The sequence below is a fragment of the Trachemys scripta genome, chromosome 2 (genome assembly GCF_013100865.1).
Source record: "Trachemys scripta elegans isolate TJP31775 chromosome 2, CAS_Tse_1.0, whole genome shotgun sequence".
NCBI classification, from domain to species: Eukaryota; Metazoa; Chordata; order Testudines; family Emydidae; genus Trachemys; species Trachemys scripta.
The window spans coordinates 47,256,369-47,282,724 of record NC_048299.1 but is presented as its reverse complement, the minus strand read 5'-3'; the positions used below and the strand labels follow the sequence as shown (position 1 = coordinate 47,282,724).

At 41.1% G+C, this 26,356-nt stretch overlaps 1 long non-coding RNA gene across 1 annotated transcript in view; it reads left to right on the top strand.

The window, feature by feature from the left end:
- The window catches only part of LOC117872238, a 31,623-nt gene extending 11,357 nt beyond the window's left edge, over positions 1–20,266 (top strand). Inside the window, exon 3 of the long non-coding RNA XR_004644434.1 lies at positions 19,980–20,266. This is a non-coding gene — a long non-coding RNA (uncharacterized LOC117872238). The remainder of the gene's footprint in view (positions 1–19,979) is intronic.
- Positions 20,267–26,356: the final 6,090 nt, after the last annotated feature.

Below are 26,356 nucleotides of genomic sequence, written 5' to 3'. Positions count from 1 at the left end.
CTATCTATCTATCATCTTGGTGTGTGTGCCCTTCAATGTGTTGTATGAAGCTCTAGTAAAGCAGGGAAGGGGATGGTTGCCAAGTTGGGCTCAGTTACCAGGTTGATTCTAAAGAAATTAGACCTGTATAAATAGCCTTTGAATTCACAGAAATAACTCGGTGTTAATTTACCTGGTCACTAAAGAATCAGATGGTATGGGAAAAGCCTTCATTTCTTTCTAGTGTGGACTTCAAGTGTTTGAAAAGATATCAAAAATCAATAAGCAAATCGTGAATCCGCACAGAGAAATAAATCCCTTGCTCCCAAAGCTGAAGCAAAGACAATGTTGCTCTCCTTTCCAGACACTCTCGGGACTGAGGTTTGCAAAGTTAGTTTTGATGGGTTGTGAGAGGGTCTAGTCTCAGTAGAAAAGCTCCTCGTACATTTCAGTCCCTGGTGGAACTGTTCAAGATTCCGACTTTTTTTTTTTTTCAGTAGACAACAACTGGGTTCTCTGAGATTTAGGCAAAAGCTAAAGAGTCATTTTTAAATATCATCTGTTAACAAATATTTCCCAAAAATGAAAAGCAGCAGTTAATCATTAATGATCTTTCTTCTAATTGTTTGTTTTTTGGACATTTATTTTGACTGCCAAATTCGAGCTCCCGAAGCAAGGTGGAAAGACCAGTGCCAGAAAATGTTTATTCACTGCCACAAACCCCAAACTACAACCATTTCAAACTTTTAACCGGCCTTTAGTCAATTATAGGCCAATGTTGATTTCATTGCAGCTTTACCGAAACACAATGACTTTCATATTATAGAAATAAAATGCATTAGGCATGTGTGATGCCACTGTATTTGAAACATTAAGCCTGGCAAATTGGCATTTTAAAGAGAGATGGGTTGTTGTTGTTTTCAAAGCGGGTACTGGCAGCCAGATGGAAAAAAACCTCAAAGCTATCTAGAAAACTCCACGATGGAATTTAGGCCTTAAGAAATACAAAATAATTAATAGGAGAGAAATGGATGATGTACATTCATTCTTACACATATGCAAACACACACACTATCCTCATCTGCATATGCATGTATGAATATACCGAGTATACTTCTATTGATAGTTTTTTAAAAGAAAACGTAAAGCATGCAATACTAACAAAGCCACCTCTCTCTCTCGCATTTTTATTGTTACGTCTATAAAGTCATGTTTCTTTGCCACAAAAGCTACATGTAAAACAACGGACACAACCATTTGAAGGAATTGACAACAACAGGAAACAGGAATCTATTTTTAGGGTATAATACGGAGTTATATAATCAGTCAGAGTCTTCCTAAATGCCTCCGAGCAGCTTCTGTTTCATTCATTCATTCATTCATTCAACAACACCAAAGAAAAACAAAACACCACATTTGTATTTCTTATTCTTTTTCTTTACACTACGTCTTATTCTGACAATATAGGGCTGGACTTTTGAGATGTATTCCCTACTATATCAGGGATCTAAAATCCAGAAGCTTTTTGTTTGTTTGTTGTTTGTTTGTTTGTTTGTGGTTTTGAAATCGAATCTTTAATTAGTTTAAACTCCGAAGCATGTAAATACATGCGCTAACTGAATGATCGTTTTAGACAGTATTATTGTAAAAAGGGCTCAAAGCAGTTTTCTTCGCATTTTGGACATCGGAGCACACCCCCACAGGCCAACACGCGAGCTGGTAAACCCACATCAACACATACAAACATGGACACCTTTGAGCTAGGGAATTATTTACCCAAGAATTGCTGGAAAAGTCAGATAGGAGCTAATTTCACAGTGCTATTATCATGTGTATTTTCTAGTTATCGGAACAATGCATCTAGTTACTTAGTTTTTGAGGGGGGAAAAGGCCGATATTATTGTATGATTTCTTTATGGAGCTGTTGGTGATATAGAAAAAAAGGAGTTTAAAAAGGGAGGTTATTCATTTAAGCCGGGAAAAAAGCATGTGTGAGAGAGGAAAATACTGCTCCTGGCGATAAGCTGGGAAAGATATATTAAAATACACCCTGCTATATGTACACAGCATCTATCTATCTATCTATCTATCTATCTATCTATCTATCTATCTATCTATCTATCTATCTATCTATGGTTAATTGTGTATTGCCTTTATTGACAGTAAATTCTCGACTAACTGAATACACGAATTATGCATGTGCATTCTGAAATGTTTATAAACGTACAGCCCGGTCTGAAGGCGACTGGTTCACATGGGAGGCATGTTTCCTACATACTTTACTTTTGACATTGTTCACAAGCGTTAACTGCCCGGGAATGACGGTTCCACGACAAATAAGCAAAAATATGTCTGATTAAAACCGTCCTTCCTTGGCAGTTCGACTCTGCCTTCATTTATTTACTGCTCCCAGAGAGCAGAGAAAGGCTAAACAAAATCTCTCTCCCTACATCTGCTGATCACATTTCTCTTTTCAGGCTCATACGCCTGTTTACCCCAAAACACATTACTGGTCTCTTCTGCCAGGATGTCATATTGCCATCGCCTTAATAGCAACTGAGTGGGAAGCAAAGGATCCCACAAAAAGAGGTCACCTCCTCAATATGAAAGCAAGCTATTTTAAGGAGAAGCTGGGGAGTTAAACGCTGCCAGTCCAAGAGTAAGAGCGGCGTGGAGGTTTTTCCGGATTTCAACCCACTAGCATCATAACAGACAGGCAGGCGTCGATGGCTTTCCATACCGCTAGTGTGAAGGAAGTGGCAAGGGGAGGGAAAAAACCCTCCGAGCCTGCAGATGGATCACACACGCAGCTTTCTGTATTGTAACGTGGGTCAAAATAATAGAATTCAGAAGGGAAAGATCCGCAGAGAGCCAGCCACTGTCTCTTGTACAGATTTGTAGCGAAGCCTGCGCTGTAATTAAAACCTTACAGCCAGATTAATTCAATGTGTTGCTCTGCAGCGGTTTTTTTTTAATAGTCAAAATCCGCTTTACAATTGAATTAGGTTTAAAGACTATTTCTGCGAGGCTCTCCGCATTTGCCAGGGGATGGGAGATAATGTTATTGCCTAGCACATTCTGTCTTCTCCAAAGGTACCAGATCCAGGAGTCGACTTGGCTGGGGAACCTGATCGGTGCGGGACCCATAGAATGCTTTGAGTAGGGAGCTAAGCATGGTGGTTTTGGCAGTGAGGGGTAGCTTCTTATTAATATATATCTGCCATGTATACAGCCATGATACAAGTATTGAGCAAAACACACCAACACGAGTCATCGTGTTCAGTTCTCTCTCTCTCTCTCACACACACACACACACTTACACTTCTGTCCCCAGATTCACGAGGGGAAATTCTCCAGTCTATCTCGAAACAATTTCAGATTGAATGCTCCCCCGAGTGTCAATGATCGGTGCCCTCTCTCTATTAGCAGTTGGGTGACAGACAAGAGAAACTTGTGGTTCTTTTTTCCCCCTACTCTGCTCCTCTCCCCTCCTTTTTTTTTTTTTTTTTTTGAAAACTTTCCAAAAATTAAGGGTAATATTTCAAGATCTCTGTCAAGATGTCTCCAAAGCTTTTTTACTTGGCACGCCCCCCTAGTGCTCTGGTGGTGCTGAAATAAATGTTTTATTATACAGAAAAAAAAAACCCTCTGAAAAACACACTTCAAACTTTCAAACTCCGAAGTGCCCGACTTGGAAAAGCTCAGAACCTAATATAAACTCTAGGCCCTTTTAAGTCAGCCACAGGCTACAATTTCTTCTGCGGTACCAGCCAGTCTACCCCCAAACCAAACTTAGCGCTCAGGGTTTCAAGAATTCTTATACCTTCCTCTGATCGAGTTGCAGCTATTTCGTCAACGTTTAGACGCTTAGCTGAACGTGTCTCTTAAAAACATAGGGCTTCTAGTAAAATTCACGATTAGTGTGTCACTTCAGCACCGTTTGAAAAATCGCCAACTCCTTGGCAAGTGAAAACAGACGCTTTAATTGCAGCAAATTATCACGAGGTCCTCTTTTCATTCTGTTTCGCCCCAGTTTATTTTTAGTGCGCTTCAAATGCCTACACATTTCCCTTGTTGGGATCAGTGCAATTATTTACTCTACCTTTAGGGATGCTTTTACCCACCACTGAATGGCAATGTAGTAAACACTGAAAAAAGTCAATCCAGTTATTGAGGTTTATTTAATATTAAGGGAGGTAAACATCGTGGTTTTACTTTGTCTTCAGGCCGTCCTCATTATCTGGAATAGATTGCAATGAGCTGTTCCCATTTTTCCTTTCAATATTGTTGCTTCTTTTTCAGGATCTCGATAGAGAGTAAAAAACAACGCTTAAAATAAAACTGGAACAGGTATCCCAGAGGGATTCATTATCTAAAAACTCTCTGGAGAAAAATCTAAGCAGAAACCAGTGTCTGGGACTTAAAAAAAAGTAACAGCCTCTTTAGCAACCGTCTCCTCCAAATTCCTCATGGTCCGATCATCTAGAGCAAAAAGCTCTTGACAAAATGTCACTAATTCACTTTCACTGGGGTATTGAATTCGCCTGCCTGATTAATTGCTCTCACATACAACATTGAGATTTAATTTCCTGTGAATGAAGATCGTCACCTTTCCCAACCTGGATGGTCCCCTGAATCATCACCCCACGACAAAGAGCATTGTGCACTGAACAAATGCAATAAGAAAGGGACGGAGGGAAGGGGTTAGGGATAGGCCAGGTATCTGGAGCACTAAAGGAGGGAGGTATCCAAGGATTCTGACAGATGGATCTGAAACATATCAGATCTGGATTAATTTGCCTGCTTTGTGAATTGTCTGCATTTGAGAAACCAGCCCTCCTCCACTCTGCCCCTGGCAGGTTTTGTTACGAGCGCCTTTATAAATGTTGGATCCCCCTTTCCTTCCTTAAAGATCCGTTCCGTTTCTTTTTCTCACCATTGGAATATTTCCACTCTCTGTGAAATAAAACAAAAAAGCCCAGAAGAAGTAGAAACGTTTGGGGTTTTTTTTTAACGAAAACATAAGTAACCTAATTTCGTATCGTGGATGTAAATTTCATGCTAGGATATATTTTGCATAACATGTAATCTCTCCGAGCCGGAAGACATTTAATTAAAGCCATACTCCGAGAAGTACAGTTAAAAGCGAAGTCATATCACCACATAACCTCATTCACATTCAGGATTCAGGACAGAATTCACATTGTTTTAGTGTAGTGTATCGCCTTCCTGACATACCTCTCCGAGGCCTGGAAACACAAGAAACAACACAAAGGATATCGGGGGGGGGGGGAATGGTGCCGGAAGCGCTAATAAATGGGGTTCATTTATTTTGCCTAAATACCATTGCTCTCTGGTTCATGATTCAGAATTTCCGATCAAAATAATTTAGAGGAATACAAATAAGATAACGCTTGCTATAGGATGGAGGTCAGTTTAAATCTCTGGGACAGTTGTATGATGTTATCACTTCACTCCGATGTGCTGATGTCTTCTTAATATTGTTTTGGAACACATACATCATCGGGTCTAGGGTATATGGCACATTTCAGGGGGAAGCGGTTTGCTCTTGGGCCATTTCTGAAATGTCCTGCAGTTCACACGAAAAAAGGGCAGGAATGCACTTGGGTTTTTTTCATCATCTAGAACCTGCCACTAGCCCAATGTTCTTCCTGTGCATGTGCACAAGCGGCTAGGGACCGGGTTCTTAGAAAAGCAGACACAAAAATCCAAATAGCCTGTCTGTTCATTTAAACGTCAGACTTTTGGAAATGATTGTATTACAGACGGCTGATCAGTATGTGTATGAAAAGAGCCAGCACCACCAGTACCGTCATGGGATCTATGAGCTTTTATTCCCAGAAGAGTTTTGCACCGCAGATAAATTTCCTATTGAAGTTTTTACCTTCTCTTCCCTCAGTATTTTGACTAATCCAATGTCATAATACTGGTTTAGCCCCAAAAGAAAGGGGAGAAATACTCACATCCCAAAACGTATGCATTTGATAAAGAACTCTCAGCAGAACACCAAGGCGGGTCTGCTTGGAAAGGAGTATTCTTCACTAGTATTTTTTAAAGTAAAACCACAAGATCATCTCGTAAATTCCAAATGGAAACAGGAGCGTAACTGCAAGGTTTGCTTGTTGGTGATCTTGTATAATATTTACACAGGCAGGGATATTTAATCATAAAGCCCCCACTCCCATCTTTCTTCCGTTCAAGTTAATAGAAAAACTCCACGGAATGTGTGGGAATAGGATCGGGCCCTAGGTAATAATTCTGTCTACAGCAAATTTTGTTTCACAGGCTGCTAGATTTCTCCTTTCTATGTGTGCTTTTGTAACTGGTGCTCCTAGTACGGTCTGATATCTTTAAAAATGACTGTCTATGCCCCTATAACGTGTAATTAAGATATTTTAGCTGTTTTTTTTCTTTAAAGTGGCATCAAGACATTATAAAGGCGTGAAAAGAAAACAGCAGCAGTCCTACCTCACGGTTGTGACTGTTTCATTTCACAGGAGATACAATTCAGCGGTCAAATCAAATCAGAAAGGCTCTGCTTAGTCTCCATGTAGCGGTAATTAAAAATATTAATTGGCTGCGTCGACTGCTCAAGAAGACAAGTGTTGGTAAAAAAGCATCATTAATCCTCCAGTCATTAACATGCAGTAGTGGAAGCTGGGCTGCTAGGACGTTCAAAGGAGCAATTTGTTTAGTGTTTCCCAAGATCTAAGAAATGATTTTAAAAAATCTTTTCCATTACTTAAAAAAAATACATTAACTTTTATGTGGCACTAAGCAATAGTCGGTTAAAGCGTTTTAAATGACCTAAGTGCAGTTTTAGAGGACATAGTAACCCCCCCTAGATTATATGAAAGCCACAGCTCTCATTAATGTTGCCATCAGCAAACGCTGCAGAGACGTGTCACTTCAGCTCTTGCTGGTGTGTCCTAAGGGCCTTGTCCCTCCTCATCTCTGATTTCAGGAAGGTCCTGTTAGACTGGCCCGCAAACAGCTCTTCACAAGTTTTCAAGGCATTGATCACTGGGCCTGATTCTCCCCTTACCTGGACTCACCCGCTGCAATCAATGGTGTTACACTGGTGTGTGCGTGGAAGTGGAAGAAAATCTGCCCCATAATAGGAAACCCGATTCTGCACTTCTTACATGCCCAGTGAAGCCACTGATGAGCTTCATCGGGCTGATGAAGAGAGCGCAGGATCGGGCCCGGAGTGGACTGGCGAGGAAACTTCTGCAACTGTCGAACCAAGTTTGCCAAACGCAAAAGCATGTTCGGGCAGATCAACTGATCTCTGCCCCTTAAAGCTACGGAGATAAGAGCCCAAGAGCAGAGAGGAGATCTGCGAAAACGTCACGTCTAAACGGATACAGGGAGGGACCTTGCTGCTTGGTGCAGTTAGACTCTCATTTAATTCACCGACAGAAAACTTGCTGTTATTTACGTCGTTTGGTCTGACAGAAACCTGAAGAAGGCAGAGCCGACCTGGCCACCCGTCCTGAAATTTAGTCAGTGCAAGGGACCAGGCTGCTTCACCCACCCTGCCCCCAGGCTGAGCACAGCTCCAGTGCCTCCAGTCAAACCGGATCAGTTAGACTGAGACAGGTGATAGCTCGCACTGTCCTACCTCTCCTGGGAGGGTGTAGGTCGCATAGGTCCCCGCTCCTGGTGGCTGGCCCTGGGACTGTCCTTCCGTTTTATGACAGCCGCAATGAAAGGAGGAAACCTGAAGAAGAGACAATAGAACTCACGGGTGGAGCTGGGATTGCAAGCGAGGAGGGAGTGTGAGCCCCAGGCCCTGCCGCAGCCAGCTCTGCAAAGGGAACCTTCCGAAGTGCGCTTTGAGGGGACTTGCCAAATATCTGCTTGCCCCTCCATGTGCTATTAGTATTGCCTCCACCTTCCCGCATTTCAGATCTCTCTTGCTCTCCCCTCCCCCTTACCTACACATGGTTTATTAACAGATCCCCTCAAAGACAGGCTCCAAAGCCACATTTTCCTGAGTGGATTTTTGAGCTGGTTGATCAGTTGCCCCTTCAGAACCACCGCCTGCCATTGCCTGGTGTCAGTGGCCCCTCAGAGAGTGAGGCCGCCATCGGGGATTATTGATAGGCCTCATCTAGGCATTATTACAGCTCTGCTACCCCTGAACTCTCAGAGCCACGGCAGTTTATCGTGTGACTTCAACTATTGGGCATGCGCGCTGAGGCCCAGCAAGAAACAGCCTTGGTCCGTTTTTGTTGAAAAAAGTGACTGAGCATGCTCAGTAACCGATTTTTCATATAATCTAGGATATCCCCCCCTACCCCCCCCCCCCCAGTAATCCACCCGTTGGACTAATGGGCTGCAGTATCTCAGCTGACAAATAACATCTTGTTATCTAAAGAGAGAAGCGAGAAGAAGGTAAAACATCATATGAAACCATCACTCTCTTGTTGGCCCCCTCATTTCAGTTATTGCCATTCACGAATTAAAACACGTGTTTAAGGAGCTGTCTAAATACCCACACACTCTTCTCCAACCTATAAGGCGTGAGCATCGCGATTTCTCTCAATTCTGCAAACTAGCTTTAAGCGTTCCCCGGTTAAAGAAGCAGGCGCCCCGTCCTGAGGGCCACCGCTAGTTGTAGGGCATGAATTCCCCCCGTTTACTGCAATATTTAGGCATAAGGGAGTTGTCTGCGGCTTGGGCTTTTGCCTTAATCTCCATGGCCATTGTCAAACGAAGATGCTCCTTTAACCTAATACCGTGAACATTTTGAAAGCCTGTTCTGCAAATGGTGGGTGTTGTGCATCACAGTCACGTACGCGCACACAACTACTTAATTGGGAAAGATTCACTCACCTAGAATCTTACTGTAGCTCCATTTGTTATAACCTCAGCCTACGAAGTATCAATCCCGAACTGCCGCCATCTATTTATAATTTAGCACCACTAACCAAAGACCCCATTATGGGGAGTTTTGCTTAAGGACGCAGGATCGGGCCCTAGATTTCTGACACGCAATATTACTGGTTTACTATAAAATCCCTATGCCACCTGAGCTCAAATATTAAAATTCCTTGTAGTTATACTTTCCTTAAAGGGTTTTTATGAGCTGGGGGCCATGCAGCTCTACATAAATGTAAGTGGTAATATGCAAAGTCTTTATATACCACTTACTTTATTTCAATAATCATTTATTTTGCATTTAAGTATCATGAACTTACCTGAAAGGCTAGTGTGGTTTTATTTTCATAACAAGGGACTTTTCCTACATTAAAAAAAAGTATTAATCAGTAGAAAGTAAGATATGGGGTTTTGATGCTCTGATGTGACATTAATAATTGTTGCATCATGTAACTTTCTACATCTTGGTTTTAATTTGCAGTGAACCAAACAGAGATATTTGCAATTTTTTAAATAAGCACTCTATGTAATAAATGGGAACATTGTGCATGAATGCTGTTTCTTCCCCTTTTCTTTAGAAGACATTATTAGCTCTGACAGCATGCAGCTCAGGTTTGGAGGAGAGGATTTTGTAAAGGGATGACAGACAGGAAGGGCAGCAATCATGGGCTTCTTGGGCTAAAGCTTTTTTTCTTTTTTATCAGAATGTTCTGTTCGATGCCATTTATCCTTGATGATAGAAAATTGCTCTGTTGCCAGGACGCTGCTGCTGAAATAGAGGGCAGGAGCCACATTTCCATTTTGCAGCTTGAAAGCTATTCAAATGAATGTGTAGAAAGGGGGGGGAAATCTAGAGATAAACAAATGAGAATAAATCGAGTTCCCCTTTTCTTTCTTTTCCTCCCTCTTTTTTTGAGGGGATGGGGAAGCTCTTCATTTCTTACATACATTTTTTTGTTCATCAGCAGTTGGAATACCTGTGAAGTGTTGTAAATCAAGGGGCATTTATTCTGGTGCTGCTAACACTACTGAACATGTAAACATATTAAAGAAACTTATGTATCTGTGTGTGTATACACACCCACCCACAGTTTTATGTGTAGGTCTATAGCTTGAGAGAGAGAGAGAGAGAGAGAGAGAGAGCTGCAAAAATGATCTTTCAACAGTCTTTCAATAAGTATGATTATCTACCAATGCTTTTAAGTGTTGACTATTATGGAAACATATGTCATTCTAAGACTATTAAAACAGAAATATTTAAATCGGAGTATTTACACTTCTTATCCACTTGCTTATTTTTCATCCTCTATTTTCACTTCATGTAACACATTGGCAATCAGAAAAGATCTAAAACATAACCAAACAGCTATGTACTAGTGCACATGACTAATGTTCAATATTTAGCCCAACGAGGTTTGTTTATTTATAATTTAAAAGCTATAAAAAGTCAAAATAAATCGGGCCCAATATTTATAAACCAGATTTATTAAAATGATAAATAATTCTGTTCTTCCTTGATGTTTATCCAACTTTCAGATCAACTGAATAGTTTAAAAACCGGAGGAGAGGTTTTCTAAACAATTTCAATTTCTTGTTTCTTCTACAGGCTGCTGCTGTATCAGGCTAGAAACGTTGGCCATACCTTGACTGAAGCTGTAAAAACTCCCAAAGCGCCCTTTTACCACAAAATAACTTTTAAAGAATTCTAACTGCACTAGTCTGTGCAAAGTCTGGTGCCAGTGAGTCATGGGGTTTTGCAGATTATGCAGCGTCCTCTTAAACACAGAATTTTAAGTGACCATAATGTATATGGTGACATACTAAATTTGATCCGCTGGGATTTTTTCACTATGTCATTTCAACCGAGTTTTGCCTCCTATTAATCTATAATTAGCATGTTGGCTTCAAGTATAATGTATTCCAAAGTGGCACCTTGTTAGATGTGGTTCTCGTCTGCAATGAAGAAAACCTGAAGAAGAAGAAGAAAGAACTATGAGTGAGAGACATTGATTTATTGGCCTTCGCCAATAGCTTCTCCATGAGTGTCCAATTCAGCCAAGCACAAGACTTCATTATTGATTTTTAAATCTCTCTTCAGCTGAAAGTATCACACTGCAGATAATAATGAAGTATAATCACTGCTGCTATTAGATTATACTAAATACACAAATCCAAGGGCTCAAGAGTGTTAATTTTTCTAAATGATTAAGATGATGTTTCTTGCAGAATTACCTGTTGAGGATATGCCTGTGTCCCTGAGCATACACAACACAGCTTTCCCCAACAGGCAATTTTGGATATGTTAATGTAAATACATTGTACCTATATAATAATTACATATTAATAGTTTGCACTCTACAAAGCATTTGTTATTGTAGTCCAAGACTTTTAGTGCTTGCAAATGGGACATCCTAACAAAACAAACAAACTAAAAAACCGCCATCTATCTGGCTCAACACACACCTAGCTGGCACAAGCTTGCACTCTAATTTAATATGGTCTCTGGGGATATTGTAATGAAAAGTATATGCATATATACACAGTTTCTACTGGATTGGACACTCATGGAAAAGCTGTTGGCGAAGGCCAATAAATCTCTCTGTCTCTGTCTCTCTCTCGTTCTTTTTCTTCAGATTTTCTTTAACTGCGGAGGAGAATCACAACTAACAAGTTGCCACTTTGGAATGAACATTGTAACCCCAAAGTGCAGTACATGTTCAGTGTATGTATTTCCCAGGCTGTCTTAATGGAGCATTAAGTTGTGTTCACACATTGCGAGTCTCTTTTCCTCTCATGGGCTGTGTTTGCTTCCCTACGCTGACAGGATACGTCCTGGCCAGTTTGGCCTTCCAATGAAAGAATGTGAGCGTAGATAGTTTGATTTGCTGCTGCAGGGGAAGGGACGGTCTGCCCTGTGGGGAGCAAAATGCTTTCTTTGCAAACGTTGAACTACGTCCATCAGGATAAGGGGTCTGATCTTGCAACTCTTGCTCAAGGGAGTAGATCTTGCCCTCAAGAGGAATCACAAGGAAGTCAACGGGCTAGTCCCCTGCTAAAGATTAGCAGGATAGAGCCCTGAATTTATTCTTGTAGAAAAGTTACTCTCTGGAGGTATTGAAATTAACCGTCTCCCGGTCTGTATGCAATAGCTTAGAGACCAGGATTAATTGACTGTTCCCGAGGCACGCATTTTTGCAGTGTTGTTACATTAGCCTTATAATGTAACAACATTATAATACAGCCAGCGACCCATCAGGGCTGTTAAAAGTCAGGAAAGTGATTGAAACACTCAGAGGAAGAGAAATCGCTTCAGTTTTCAATATAAATGAGCTCTTTAGATACTTTTTGGTGTGCAAAGAACCATCAGCCGATACAATTGTATACAATTCCCTACCCATTTAAAGCGAGAGTTTAGCTGCTTGACTCTGTGTGTGTGTGTAAGGGACCCAGTTCTGTGTATCAGAACCACCACACTCGCCTGCATCATTTCCGCTGCTGCGGTTCCGCTGCACTGGGGTGGATCTCCTATAGGTAATGGAGTTAAAATACTAAGCGTTGGAGGAGGGACAGCTTTCCCGTCCCCAGCTGGGGGTGTACAATATGCACTAATAACAGAGGCGGGTTTGATCGCAGTCCCGCGATTTCTAGACAATCTGCCGGGCTTTTATTCTCAGGGTTGGCTTTAAAAAGATGGAGTCGTACAAGCCCATTCGGGGTTCGCGGCGCCCGAGAATGTGACACCCAGAGCGAATGTAAAAGCGAAACATTGTGAATCTTTAACAGGATGGGGGTGGGGGGGAAAGGAGGGGGAGTCAGATTACCACTAAAATGCCCCGGGAAGGTGCTTTAGTGTGAAAACCTGCTGCGAGTTCCCTTGCCCTTGCATCGCTGAACAGCAACAGCAGCTGTGTGTGTCTGTGTCAGAATAAAGTCATTATCGAAACGATCACGTTAATAGTGTTTTCTCACACAAACACAAACACACACACTTAGTTCTGATGGACCTTGGAATCTACCGCCTGTGCCGACCTGCACCAGCCCTACTACCTAATCTCAGCCCACTGGGATATTTACTGGGATATTTTCACACGAAGGGCCAGATTCAAAGTCCATTGAGGTCGGTGGCAAGATTCCCATTGAGTTCAGTGAGGTTTGGATCTGCCCCATGCCAGGGTGGTATTAGCATGATGCATAAGAAAAGGAAACGACTCAATATGGGTACGGGTTTAAAAACTACTCGATAGGAAAATGCTTGTCAGCATTTACTGGTGTCCTCTAATTAAACACTCGCTGGGTTCCATTTCCCCCGGTATCTCTATGCTGCCTCCGTCCTTATTTGCCACCCCCTCGCCAGAGTGTGGTGATGTGCGATGCAAAGTGTAAAGAATTGCATTCATCCCGCTTTGATCTCTAAAGGGGGATCACAGCAGAAGTCAGGTCATCACACAGACAGGCACTGCTGTGGGAATGAGCTTTTTGCAGGATATCTCCCTTGGCTTCAGGGCTTCCATTGCCAGGTGGCAAACCGCAGACGTGTCAATATAAAGGAATAAATTGTGATTTGCGGGTAGAGATTAAAGCTACTTCAATCCAAGCACTTGCTATTATCCGGTAGATTCACAGCCCGGTGTCTATGCTTCCCACCCCTAGCCATCCGAAAGGTATTAACTTTGTTGGACTTTAGAAAATATAAGATGATGCATGCAAGCTTAAAGGCCCTCAAAGTAACAGCATCATTGTTTAAACCCCACTTTGGTTTTGGAGGAGGGGTTGGGGTGAGAGTCTAGGGTTGATTATGACCAGTTTACTTATTTGTAAAGAAGGACAATCTTGGTGCTAACATCAATTAATTCAAATAAGTTAACTAACTTTTTTAAAGCACCTTTTCCGCTAGGCTAGACAGGGTCCTAGAGCAGCGTGTGTGCGCAATAGTACCCAATCTTTTGAGAGTACTAGCGAGACAAAGATTAGAAGACCTGAGTAAGTTTCGAAAGACCAGACTGAATTTTTGACTAAGAAATATTGAAAGAAGAGGTGACAAAAGCCACGAAAACTGCCTGCAAATAGAGTCTACCACAACAAAACATAGCATTGTCAATATTGCATTTATAATATGAAAAACGAAATGTGTTATAAACTAAGGAGAAACATTTATGCAGACATCCACCCTTTGTCTTGCACATTTCTTCCTTGGTATTTGATATATTGCACACCACCATGCCCAGCCCACTGCTCCCCCCCTCTATCTATCTATCTATCTATCTATCTATCTATCTATCTATCTATCTATCTATCTATCTATCTATCTATCTATCTAAACAAGTGGAGCTGATATAATTAAGGTTGCCTGACACTTCCCATTGTAAAATCCTATTTTCAGTTTTTTATAGTGCCAAACTTTAACCATTCAGGCTGAATATTTTCATGTCCCATGGAAAAAAATAGTATGTGATCATATAATTAAAGTCTATAATCCATTCGAACAAGGGAAATGAATTAAGGTTACACAGGCAACCTTAATTCTGGCTAGGGCAGTCAAGCAATTCAAAATTAATTGCAATTAATTGGGAGGTTAAAAAAATTAACTGTGATTAATCACGTGATTATCATGCTGTTAATAACAGAATACCGTTTATTTAAATATTTTTGGATGTTTTCTACATTTTCAAATATATTTATTTCAATTACAATACAGAATACAGAGTGTACAGTCTCACTCTATATTTATTTTTGATTACAAATATTTTAACTGTAAAAAACAAAATAGTATTTTTCAATTCACCTCATACAAGTACCGTAGTGCAATCTTTTTACCATGAAAGTTTAACTTACAAATGTAGAATTATGTACAAAAAAACCTGCATTCAAAAATAAAATAATGTAAAACTTTAGAGCCTACAAGTCCACTCAGTCCTACTTCTTGTTCTGCCAATCGCTCAGACAAACAAGTTTGTTTACATTTGCAAGAGATAATTCTGCCCACTTCTTGTTTACAGTGTCACCTGAAAGTTAGAACAGGCATTCACATGGCACTGTTGTAGCTGGTGTAGCAAGATATTTACATGCTAGATGCACTAAAGATTCATATGTCCATTCGTGCTTCAATCACCATTCCAGAGGACATGTCCATGTTGATGATGGGTTCTGCTCGATAATGATCCAAAGCAGTGTGGATTGACGCATGTTCATTTTCATCATGTGAGGCCATGTCTACACTTACCAGGGATCGATGCTGTTGTGATCGATGCAGTGGGGGTCGATTTGGTGGGTCTAATGAAGATCTGATAAATTGATCACAAAGCGCTCGACTCTGATACTCCACCGGAACGAGAGGAATAAGGTAAGTCAACGGGAGAGCGTCTCCCATTGATGCAGCATGGTGTAGAGACCGCAGGAAATTGACCTAACCTACGTTGATTCCAGCTATGTTATTCGTGTAGCTGGAGTAGCATAACTTAGGTAGACTTACCCCATTAGTGTAGACAAGGCCTGAGTCAGACACCACCAGCAGAAGGTTGATTTTCTTTTTTGATGGTTTGGATTCTGTAGTTTCCCCATTGGAGTGTTGCTCTTTTAAGACTTCTGAAAGCATGCTCCACACCTGGTCCCTCTCAGATTTTGAAAGGCACTTCAGATTCTTAAACCTCGGGTCAAGTGCTGTAGCTATCTTCAGAAATCTCATATTGTACCTTCTTTGTGTTTTGTCAAATCTGCAGTAAAAGTGTTCTTAAAACGAACAACATGTGATGGGTCATCATCTGAGACTGCTATAACATGAAATATATGGCAGAATGTGGGTAAAACAGAGCAGGAGACACAATTCTTCCCCAAAGAGTTGAGTCACAAATTTAATTAAGGCAGTATTTTTTTAATGAGTGTCATCAGCATGGAAGTATGTCCTCTGGAATGGTGGTCAAAGCATGAAGGGGCATATGAATGTTTAGCATATCTGGCACATAAATACCTTGTAAGGCTGGTTATAAAAGTGACATTCAAATGCTTGTTCTCACTTTCAGGTGACATTGTAAATAAGAAGCGGGCACTATTATCTCCCATAAATGTAAGCAATTGGCTGAACAAGAAGTAGGACTGAGTGGACTTGTAGGCGCTAAAGATTTACATTGTTTTGTTTTTGAGTGCAGTTATGTAAAAAAATCTACTTTTGTAAATTGCATGTTCACATAAAGAGATTACACTACTCTACTTGTATGAGGTGAATTGAAAAATACTACTTCTTCTATTTATCATATTTACAGTGCAAATATTTGTAATAAATAATAATAATGTAAAGCAAGCACTGTACACTGTGTATTCTGTGTTGTAATTGAATCAATATATTTGAAAATGTAGAAAAACATCCAAAAATATTTAATAAATTTCAATTGGTATTCTATTGTTTAAGAGTGCGATTAATTAACTAGAATTAATCATGATTCATTTTTTTAATCTCAATTACTTTTTTTGAGTTAATCGCATGAGTTAACTGTGATTAATCAACAGCCCTAATTCTGGCATTTCCTAACTTTTGGATGCTTGACTTTGCAACCTTAGCATTATTTTAATGTCATTTGTGTGTGTGTAATCTATATATAAATTGAACCAAAATGAATATGTCTGGAACCTTGTCTCTAAATCTCTTTGAATTTGAGGTTGTTGATGGATTGGATTTGAGACTCAAGAACAGATCTGTTCCTACAGTTTGGGTTCTAGGTCTGACTTAAATCATGTTTCATGACTCTGGTTCAAATGTAGCAGAAGTCTCATGGCAATAGCTCATGAAATCTAATTGTTATGAATTTGGACACAGCTTGGAACCTGGCCTAAACTGGATCCACTTGTGAATCAAAACATCACCTCCTCAGCTACCACTATTTAAGAGATCACATATCTAAGTGTTTAAAATGTGAATATTTATCTATCTGTCCTTAGCTCTTCATTACTGATACCTCAAAATGCTTAGGTTTTATTAACAGTAGCATTCCTTAGAATACATCCTATAGCAGCAACCTTAACTGAGTTAACTTTTTTTTAATAACTATGTAGAACTAATACAGAGAGTAAGAGGTCCACAGGACCTCTATAACACAGATCCCCTGAGTTCTGCAAGGTTCCTGGTTACCACAAGACTCCACTGCCCTGCAGATCTCATGAACTCCACAAAGTACCAGGGGTTCCATTCACAAGGAGGATGCCACTTTAGGTGCATAAGTCCAACATTTAGGCCCCCCTGGCATTCACAAAACCACCACTCATCTACCAACCACCAGAAGGCAAACTACTTATACACACACTACAACCATTATAATTAGATACAATTATTAATAACTGTACTTAATTACAATCTATTTTCTTCTTCTAATACAGTCTATGCACATGTTTTCAAGGAGATTTAACCATGTGGAAAATCTGGAGTAGTCACAAACCATTTTTTAGCTAGAGGGATACAAAGAAATGTTAGACACATGTTAACATTTCAAGGCAGAGCAATTTTGTAATGATCTGAAACTCAAAACACTGTTTGACAAAGTTTATCCAAACATTGCAAAAATTGTACTTAAGCCTTCAGAGTAAATATACAAAAAAAAAAGAAAGAAAAAAGAACAATATACAGAATGTGAAATTCGACTAGATCAGCGATTCTCAAACTTTTCTATATCATGACCCCAAGTTATAACAGAAAACATTTCAGGACCCACTTCCCATTTAGCCAACCATAAGGAAAGGCAGGGTGGTCATGATCCCCTGAAACATGTTTGTGACTTTTAGGTTGAGATACCATGGCCTAGATGATGGTAGATGCACCAACTGGAATATCTAATCAGGAGAGACAAAAAGAGAAGGAAAGATCTTATTCAGTATTTATTTATATAGCACAGGTTGTAAGGATGGATAAGTGATAAGAAAGGAGCAGAAGGATGGACCAGTGGGTAGGGTGTTAATTTGGGATTTGAGAGACTTGGGTTTAACTCCCCGTTCTGCCACAGCCTTCTTGTGTGATGTCGTGTAGGTCACAAGTCTCTCTGTACCAGCTCCCCACCTTTAAAATGGGACTGACAACATTCCCTTACTTTACAGGGATCTTATGCAGATAAGCACACAAGATTATGAGGTGCTCAAATAGGATATTTCCATCTAATTCTTTCAGCTTCTGTCTGTTAAATCCCCAGGAGGGATGGGGCACATGTGACAGGAATCTATCTATGTGGGCCTGGATTCAGAGCACGGAAAAGCCAAATCAGTGATTAATCAAAATCATACCTAACAAGGCTTCTTTTTTTATTGCTTTGTAGGCCTGATCCTACATGCAGCACTCAGATAAAATTGTCCATTGACATCAAATAGTAATTTTGGCTGAGAATGACTAATGGGTTGGGACGGATCCTCAGCTGGTGCGAATCAGCACCAGTCCATTGAAGTCAATGAAGTTGTGCTGAGGATCTGCCTCTAAATGTTTACACTGTCTGAAACATATTTTTCAGATCAGCATATTTAAAACAATTTCCCGCACGTAAGAGACAAACCATTATACTGCTGGACTGCCAGTGGAAGCAGTTTTACCTACTACATAGGGGTTTGTTGAAAAAAGGAAAATAATCAGCTATTCTCCTCTCCCTCTATAAGGGCTATAATGCCCTTTGAAGTCATTGGGAGTCTTTCCATTGACTTTGGTTCAGGGAGTTAAGCATGGGAACTTGGGAAGAGAGCCCTTTGGCTTTTAATTAAGGTTACCCAACTTGTGGAAAGTAGTTTTTCTCCAAAGTTGGATCTCTTTGCTCCACTATTTCATTTCATGTCCCACCCTAGTTCCTGCCTCTTTGCCAGACCAATACACTTAGCATGAAAATTTCAGCCATTCAGTGTAAGGAAACATTGAATTTAACATGTTTCTCATGGGAAAAATGCTTTTGCCCTCCATAACTGATGTCTGTTACACATGAAATATGTTGTCCAACATAGTCACATATACATATCATAGTGCATATGATACTTTTCTAGTCCTTGTTTCATTCTAAAAAGCAGAATAGTTAAATTCTGTTGTTTTTGAGGTTATGAAATGTATCTGATTGGCTGTCCCCTTGGAGAAACAGAGGCCTTGTCTACACTACAGAGTTTTGTCAACAAAAGTCAGCTTTCTTTGACAAAACATTGGAAGAGTACACATTACAATGCTCCTTCCAATCACGAAACTCTCCTGCTTTGCTGACAAAATAAAACCACCTTGACGAGAGGTGTAGAGCTTTTTGCGGCAAAGTGTCAGTGTAGACACTGCACTTGGTTATGTCGCTATAAATGGACTTTAGAAGGTGTCCTGCAATGCCCATCCTGACCACTCTGGTCAGCAGTTCGAACTCTGTTGCCCTGTACCTATGTATACAGGTATCTGCCCCTCCCCATTTAAAGGCCTGGGAATTTTTGAAATTCCACTTCCTGTTTGCTCGGCATGGAGAGCACACATCTCATCTTCCCAGCTGACCATGGTTGTTCCACGCAGCAAATGCTGTCCCACTTGGAGCACACATGAGTTGTTGGATCTGCTGGCCCTGTGGGGAGAGGAGGCTGTGCCGTCCCAGCTCCTGTCCAGCAGTAGGATCTTCGATACCTATGGGCAGATTTCTCGTGGCATGTTGGATAAGGGCTACGAATGGGACATACATTGCTGTGCGAAGACAAAGGCACTGAGGCAGGCATACCAGAAGGCAAGGGAGTCAAACCATCACTCTGGTGCTGTGATGAAGACTTGCTGCTTTTATAAGGAACTGGATGCCCTCCTTGGTGGCGACCCCATCTCCACTGCCAAGAGGCCCGTGGATACTTCGGTGGGGCTGGAGACAGCAGACAGCAGAATTAACCCTAAGGACAAAGTTGTGGATGAGGAGTTTGAGTAGGAGGTTGATGTGGAGCATGCAGCAGCGTCATCCCCCTCCCCTGGGCCAAACTCAACATGTTCAGGGTGTTCGCCAAGCTGAGTGCTTGTCAAGGGATAGTGAGAAACTGATTTGTATTTAAAAAGAAGTGTGTTTTACTATAATGATTCAGTGCTGTGTGTGAACTAAAAATCATGCTTCTGTTTATTGATTCTTGTTCTTCTACAGATGTGGCCTTCAGGAGAACCTCCTACATACCAGTAGAGTGCCTTCACCAGATAAGGAAGTGACCAAGGAGGAGTAAGGATGACATGAGTCAAGAGGTGCTCCAATCCTCGGAGGCCAAAAAACAAGAATGCAGGGCATGGAGAGAGACTTTAAAAGAAAATTATAAAATTTACAGGCAGGACAGAAAGGAGAGCCAAGAGTGAATTTTAATGGATCAGGAGCAGATTACACTGGTCTACAATTTCTGAGAAGTCGTCTGCTTCAGAGATAAAATGTGCTATTTATTATGTATTTTGATGTGCTGAATTCAAATATGATAATTAAAACAACTGATTGGCTACTGTTTCTAAGATATTTAAGTTTTTACATTTTATGTCTATGTATATTGTGTAGATAGTATAGTTTTAATCCTAAATTGTAAACCTAGGTCTTTTCATGTGTTTATGGTTGCTTTACATGATAATATTTCACCTGTCCTGTTTATGTAACACTTTAAAAATCAGCAAAAGGGTTATATAAATAAAATTTATTATGAAACAAAAGGCAAAAAACTATTCTGTACATAGTTTAGTCCTATTCAGTGTCTACTCGGCGCTTCTTGGCTTGTCTCTTGTATTCATTAAATGGAACATCTCTTGTCACTGTCCAGCAATAGTCTGCAAGCATTGATGGGCTCCATTTGCCCTGATAGTGTTTCTCCTTTGTTGCAATGTCCTGGTGAAATCGCTCGACGTGCTCGTCGCTCACTGCTCCGCAGTTCGGTGGAAAAAAATCTAGATGAGAGTGCAAAAAATGTATCTTTAGTGACATGTTGCAACCAAGGCTTTTGCATGCCTTGAGGAGGTTTTCCACCAACAACGTGTAGTTGTCTGCCTTGTTGTTTCCGAGAAAATTTATTGCCACTAACTGGAAGGCTTTCCATGCCATCTTTTCCTTGCCACGCAGTGCATGGTCAAATACATCATCTCGAAGAAGTTCACGAATCTGAGGACCAACAAAGACACCTTCCTTTATCTTAGCTTCACTTAACCTTGGAAATTTTCCATGGAGGTACTTGAAAGCTGCTTGTGTTTTGTCAATGGCCTTGACAAAGTTCTTCATCAGACTCAGCTTGATGTGTAAGGGTGGTAACAAAATCTTCCTTGATTCAACAAGTGGTGGATGCTGAACACTTTTCCTCCCAGGCTCCAATGACTGTTGGAGTGGCCAATCTTTCTTGATGTAGTGGGAATCTCTTGCATGACTATCCCATTCGCAGAGAAAACAGCAGTACTTTGTGTATCCAGTCTGCAGACCAAGCAAGACAGCAACAACCTTCAAATCGCCACAAAGCTGCCACTGATGTTGGTCATAGTTTATGCACCTCAAAAGTTGTTTCATGTTGTCATAGGTTTCCTTCATATGGACTGCATGACCAACTGGAATTGATGGCAAAACATTGCCATTATGCAGTAAAACAGCTTTAAGACTCGTCTTCGATGAATCAATGAACAGTCTCCACTCATCTGGATCGTGAACGATGTTGAGGGCTGCCATCACACCATCGATGTTGTTGCAGGCTACAAGATCACCTTCCATGAAGAAGAGTGGGACAAGATCCTTTTGACGGTCACGGAACATGGAAACCCTAACATCACCTGCCAGGAGATTCCACTGCTGTAGTCTGGAGCCCAACAGCTCTGCCTTACTCTTGGGTAGTTCCAAATCCCTGACAAGGTCATTCAGTTCACCTTGCGCTATGAAGTGTGGTTCAGAGGAGGAGGATGGGAGAAAATGTGGGTCCTGCGACATTGATGGTTCAGGGCCAGAAGTTTCTTCCTCTTCCTCGTCTGACTCAAGTGAGAATGATTCTGGTGCATCAGGAACCGGCAGTCCTTCTCCGTGGGGTACTGGGCGTATAGCTGATGGAATGTTTGGATAATGCACAGTCCACTTTTTCTTCTTTGACACACCTTTCCCAACTGGAGGCACCATGCAGAAGTAACAATTGCTGGTATGATCTGTTGGCTCTCTCCAAATCATTGGCACTGCAAAAGGCATAGATTTCCTTTTCCTGTTCAACCACTGGTGAAGATTTGTTGCACAAGTGTTGCAGCATATGTGTGGGGCCCACCTCTTGTCCTGATCTCCAATTTTGCAGCCAAAATAAAGGTGATAGGCTTTCTTAACCATAGTGGTTATACTGCGCTTTTGTGATGCAAAAGTCACTTCATCACAAACATAGCAGAAGTTATCTGCGCTGTTCACACAAGTACGAGGTATCTCTGCTCACTTTGGCTAAACGGAAATGTGTCCCTTTGCAAAATCAAACACTGATAAATAAGAGAGCACGACACTGTATGATTTCTAGAGCTGATATAGGGCAATTTGTTCAGCAGAGTGATGTAAGCTTCGTTATGCTTGCATCATCCATGACTTCTAGGAATAACTTGATGCAATTCATATCATGTATGACGCAATACCAGCTTCAGATTGCATCATTCATTGTTTTGCCTAAAAAGCAAGTACTGTGCAAACCCAGTCATAGATTTATTCATAGATCCAGTCAAAGGTGTATTTTAGTCATTTCTGGTTTAAATTGAGATCCCCTCCCTTTATAACTCACTTATCCTCCGCCATTCCCAAGTCAAGGGTCGTATATACTGACCCAATAGCATATCTTGAAAACTAGAGCCAATCAACAGTTCTAAGCATCATTTTCGTTCTCAGTGGCCCAGAATTAGTAAAGTTTGACTACATTTATTTCAGAAGCATTTTGGCTGTAGAGCAGTGTTATAAAAGTGATGGAGGAGCAAATGGAGATGTTGAAGTCCCTAATCATGCTGCACGCTGAATTCATGCATGCTTCTCCGCCACCGCAGCTGATACAGAACTGCTTTCCATGCCCTCTTGAAACTCCTCCCACATATTCCTTGCAACTTCCTGGCCTGTCCAGGTACCCCATTCACTCCATCCCTTCTGACAGCTTTAAAATGATAGTTGGACTTACACACAGCTATAAGAGCCTACACTGACGTTCATTATTATCTCCCTTCCCACCAAGCCTTTTGTGTGTGTTATTAATTAGTATTTAATAAAAACAAGCTCTCTGAAAGATAACCAATCTTTATTTGTCTCCTACACATGGTGGTTGCTGCTGGAATTAATACACAGTGGCAATTTGATCATTTGCTGAGTACAAATCATGGTCAGGAATCATCAACATTTTCATGAAAGTTAACAAAGCATGGCAGAGTGCTGTATAGAAAGACACATTACTGGTACTCATTGTCCAAATGGTGCCTCAAAGTCTCCCTGATTCGAATAGCCCCCCATTATGCCCCTCTAATAGCCCTGGTATTTGGCTGCTCAAAATCAGCTGCCAGTTGATCCGCCTACACATTACACCCCCAGGGAAACTTTTTACTCTTAGCCTCACAACTATTATGGAGTGCACAGAAGGCTGCTATGACCATGGGAATATTTTCCTCATTTAGGTCTAGCCTGCCATAAAGGCAGCGCCAGCGCACTTTTAATCTGCAAAGGGCACATTCCACAGTCATTCTGCACCTGATCAGCCTATCGTTGAAGCACTCCTTGCTGCTGTCGAGGTTTCCTGTGTAAGGCTTCATCAGCCATAACAGTAAGGGGTAAGCTGGGTCTCCCAGGATCACTATGGTCATTTTGACATCCCCCATTGGAATACTCTGATCTGGAAAGAAAGTCCCTGCTTGCAGCTTTCTGTACAGGCCAGTATTCCTGAAGATGCATGCATCATGTACCTTCTCTGACCACCCTGTGTTTATATCAATGAAATGCCCATCTTGATCCAGAAACACCTGCATAGAATAGAGAAGTACCCGTTTCTATTGCTGTACTCCCATGCAAGATGGTCTGGGGCCAAAATTGGGATATGTGTGCCATCTATTGCCCCGCTGCAGTTAGGGAATCTCATTGTCACAAAGCCATCCACTATTTCCCACACATTGCCCAGAATCACTGTCCTTTGTAGCAGGAGGTGATTAATGGCCCTGCACACTTGCATTAACGCAGTCCCAACAGTGGACTTCCCAACTCCAAACTGATTTGCAACAGACCAGTAGAAGTCTGGACTTGCCAGCTTCCACACAGCGATTGCCGCGCACTTATCCACTGAGAGGGCGGCTCTTATTTTGGTGTCCTTGTGCCACGGGGCTGGGGTGAGCTCTACACACAGTTCAGAAAGGTGGCTTTTCACATCAGAAAACAGCAGCCAGTGTTTGTCATCCCAGACCTGCATAACGATGCAATCCCACCACTCAGTGCTTGTTTCCCGAGCCCAAAAGCGATGGTGCACCATGTTCAGCTGCACTAGGAATGCCAAAAGTAATTTGTGTTGTTTATTTCCAAGCACGCAGCAGGTCACACAACTCTGATTCCTGTACAGATTGGGAGTTCATGATATACTGCATGACCATCCACGATGTGTTCATAACAGTGACCACAACACTAGAGAGCAGTGAGAAGCAGGATTTCGTTTTATGGCATTTCACATCTTTTGAGCACACAGAATGACGAGCAGCACTTGTTCATAGGAACAAGCTGGTTCAGCTCTGCTCACCAGATTCCTTTCCAAGTGGCACATTTATTGAGTCCTTGCTTGGGGTGTCCTTCTCAAAGCCTTTCTATCTCAGGTGGTGCACCCTTTTGTAGGGTCTTGTTAAACACACAGGATCAGATAAGAGCTGTGATAAGCATGGTATAAAAACCTAAAAGCAATGTTCAGGAGGAGGGGGTGCCAAACCCTTCACTCAGCAATAACACAAAAGGGAGCAAGTGTAAAGCAGAAAATGGGGAAGAGAAAAGTCATCCAAAGGAAGTATCTTGGGACAAAGAAAGATGATTCTGGTGAAAAGCTCACCTTTTGTAAAAAAAAAAAAATCATCTGTGATTGTGTAATCCATTGCTCAGTGTGTTACATATTTCCCTCTGTGCCTGATCCAGAGAGGATCTGGGTCTGGTATAGCTACCAGCAAAGGCCATGTAACCCTTTAGCTCAAGCTGTAGAGGCTTAATATGCTCTTAGCAGTGGAGGTCCAGGTTCATTTCTGAATGATAACCAAAGTAACAGTATTGATAACTGTATGCCACAAGGACACAGAATGTAGGTTATTATCAGGGTTATCCTAGAACTCCTCCTTGTTATTTTATCCCAACGGATGAGATTAGTAGAGATGCTCTCACAGATAATCCCTAGATTTTCATGTGTTGGATCTGGAGGCAGGGTCTTCTCACTAGAGGACACAGAAATCCAGAATTTGCTTCTCTCATTAATCTCACAGGACCTGAACATGTTGTTTTTCAGGGCAAGCCTTATCTATACTTGAGGGGTGGTTTAACCCTGCGGAGAAGTACGGCTGAATTTCTTTTACTGAAAGGTTGATTGAGTTCTGGTCAGTTGACTTGTATCAGTTTTGCAGTGTTTTAGTTTAGTGTGTGGTTGCAGGACTTATTGTGGCTAGAAAATGGGATAGGCACATTCTATACATTATATGTTATTCAGCCCTTAGTTTTCTGCACTGGCAGATCAGGCTTTGTGTGGCATGACTCTTTTAGTGCATTTCTATCTATCTATAATAACACGGTCCTGTTCACCCCCCACATTGATCCAGGCAGGATTTTCTATTTACATATATTTTGCTTCTCCATTGTGCTTTGTTTTGGCTTTAAGGTAACAAATGAGGTTCCTAGGGCCCCATTCTCCTCTTACTCACACTGGCACCCACTTCTGTTATTCCACTGGCTTCAGTGGAGTTACTCCTGATTCACACACTCATGTAAACGAGTGGAGAATCATTTCATTACCTGCAATAACATGGACCAGTTTAGTAAGAGCATTGGCAGAGAACCAATCCTTATTCTGCTGAACCATAAGGCTCCAAAAGCTAATTTTAAAGGACATCACTGGAGTAGAGAGGTCTGTACACGAATCACAAGGAAACTATATCACATATGAAAGATCATATAAATGATGACCATGTTTCTTAATCAAGCAATAATCTTTAGGAATATTCAAGCCATATTCTTCAAATAATGCTCTTCACAGTTAGTAAGGGAATACATGATAATGCTGTTAGCTATTTCTCCTGTCAAATAACATCTGATGACTAAAACACATTTGACAGACATATACAGACTTCCTTTTGGGTGAACTACAAAGAAACATATAGGTCAGTATGATCCAGCCTTTCATTACAACTTTGGAAATATAGGTTTTTACAATGGAATAGCATCTTCACAGTACTTTGACTGTCAAAAACCACAATTTTAGTAATTGTTTATGCATTAGGGAAACCTCAACCTAAATCTGAAACCATGTGAGGGTGAAAAGAGCAACAGCTGACATTTCAGAATAACCA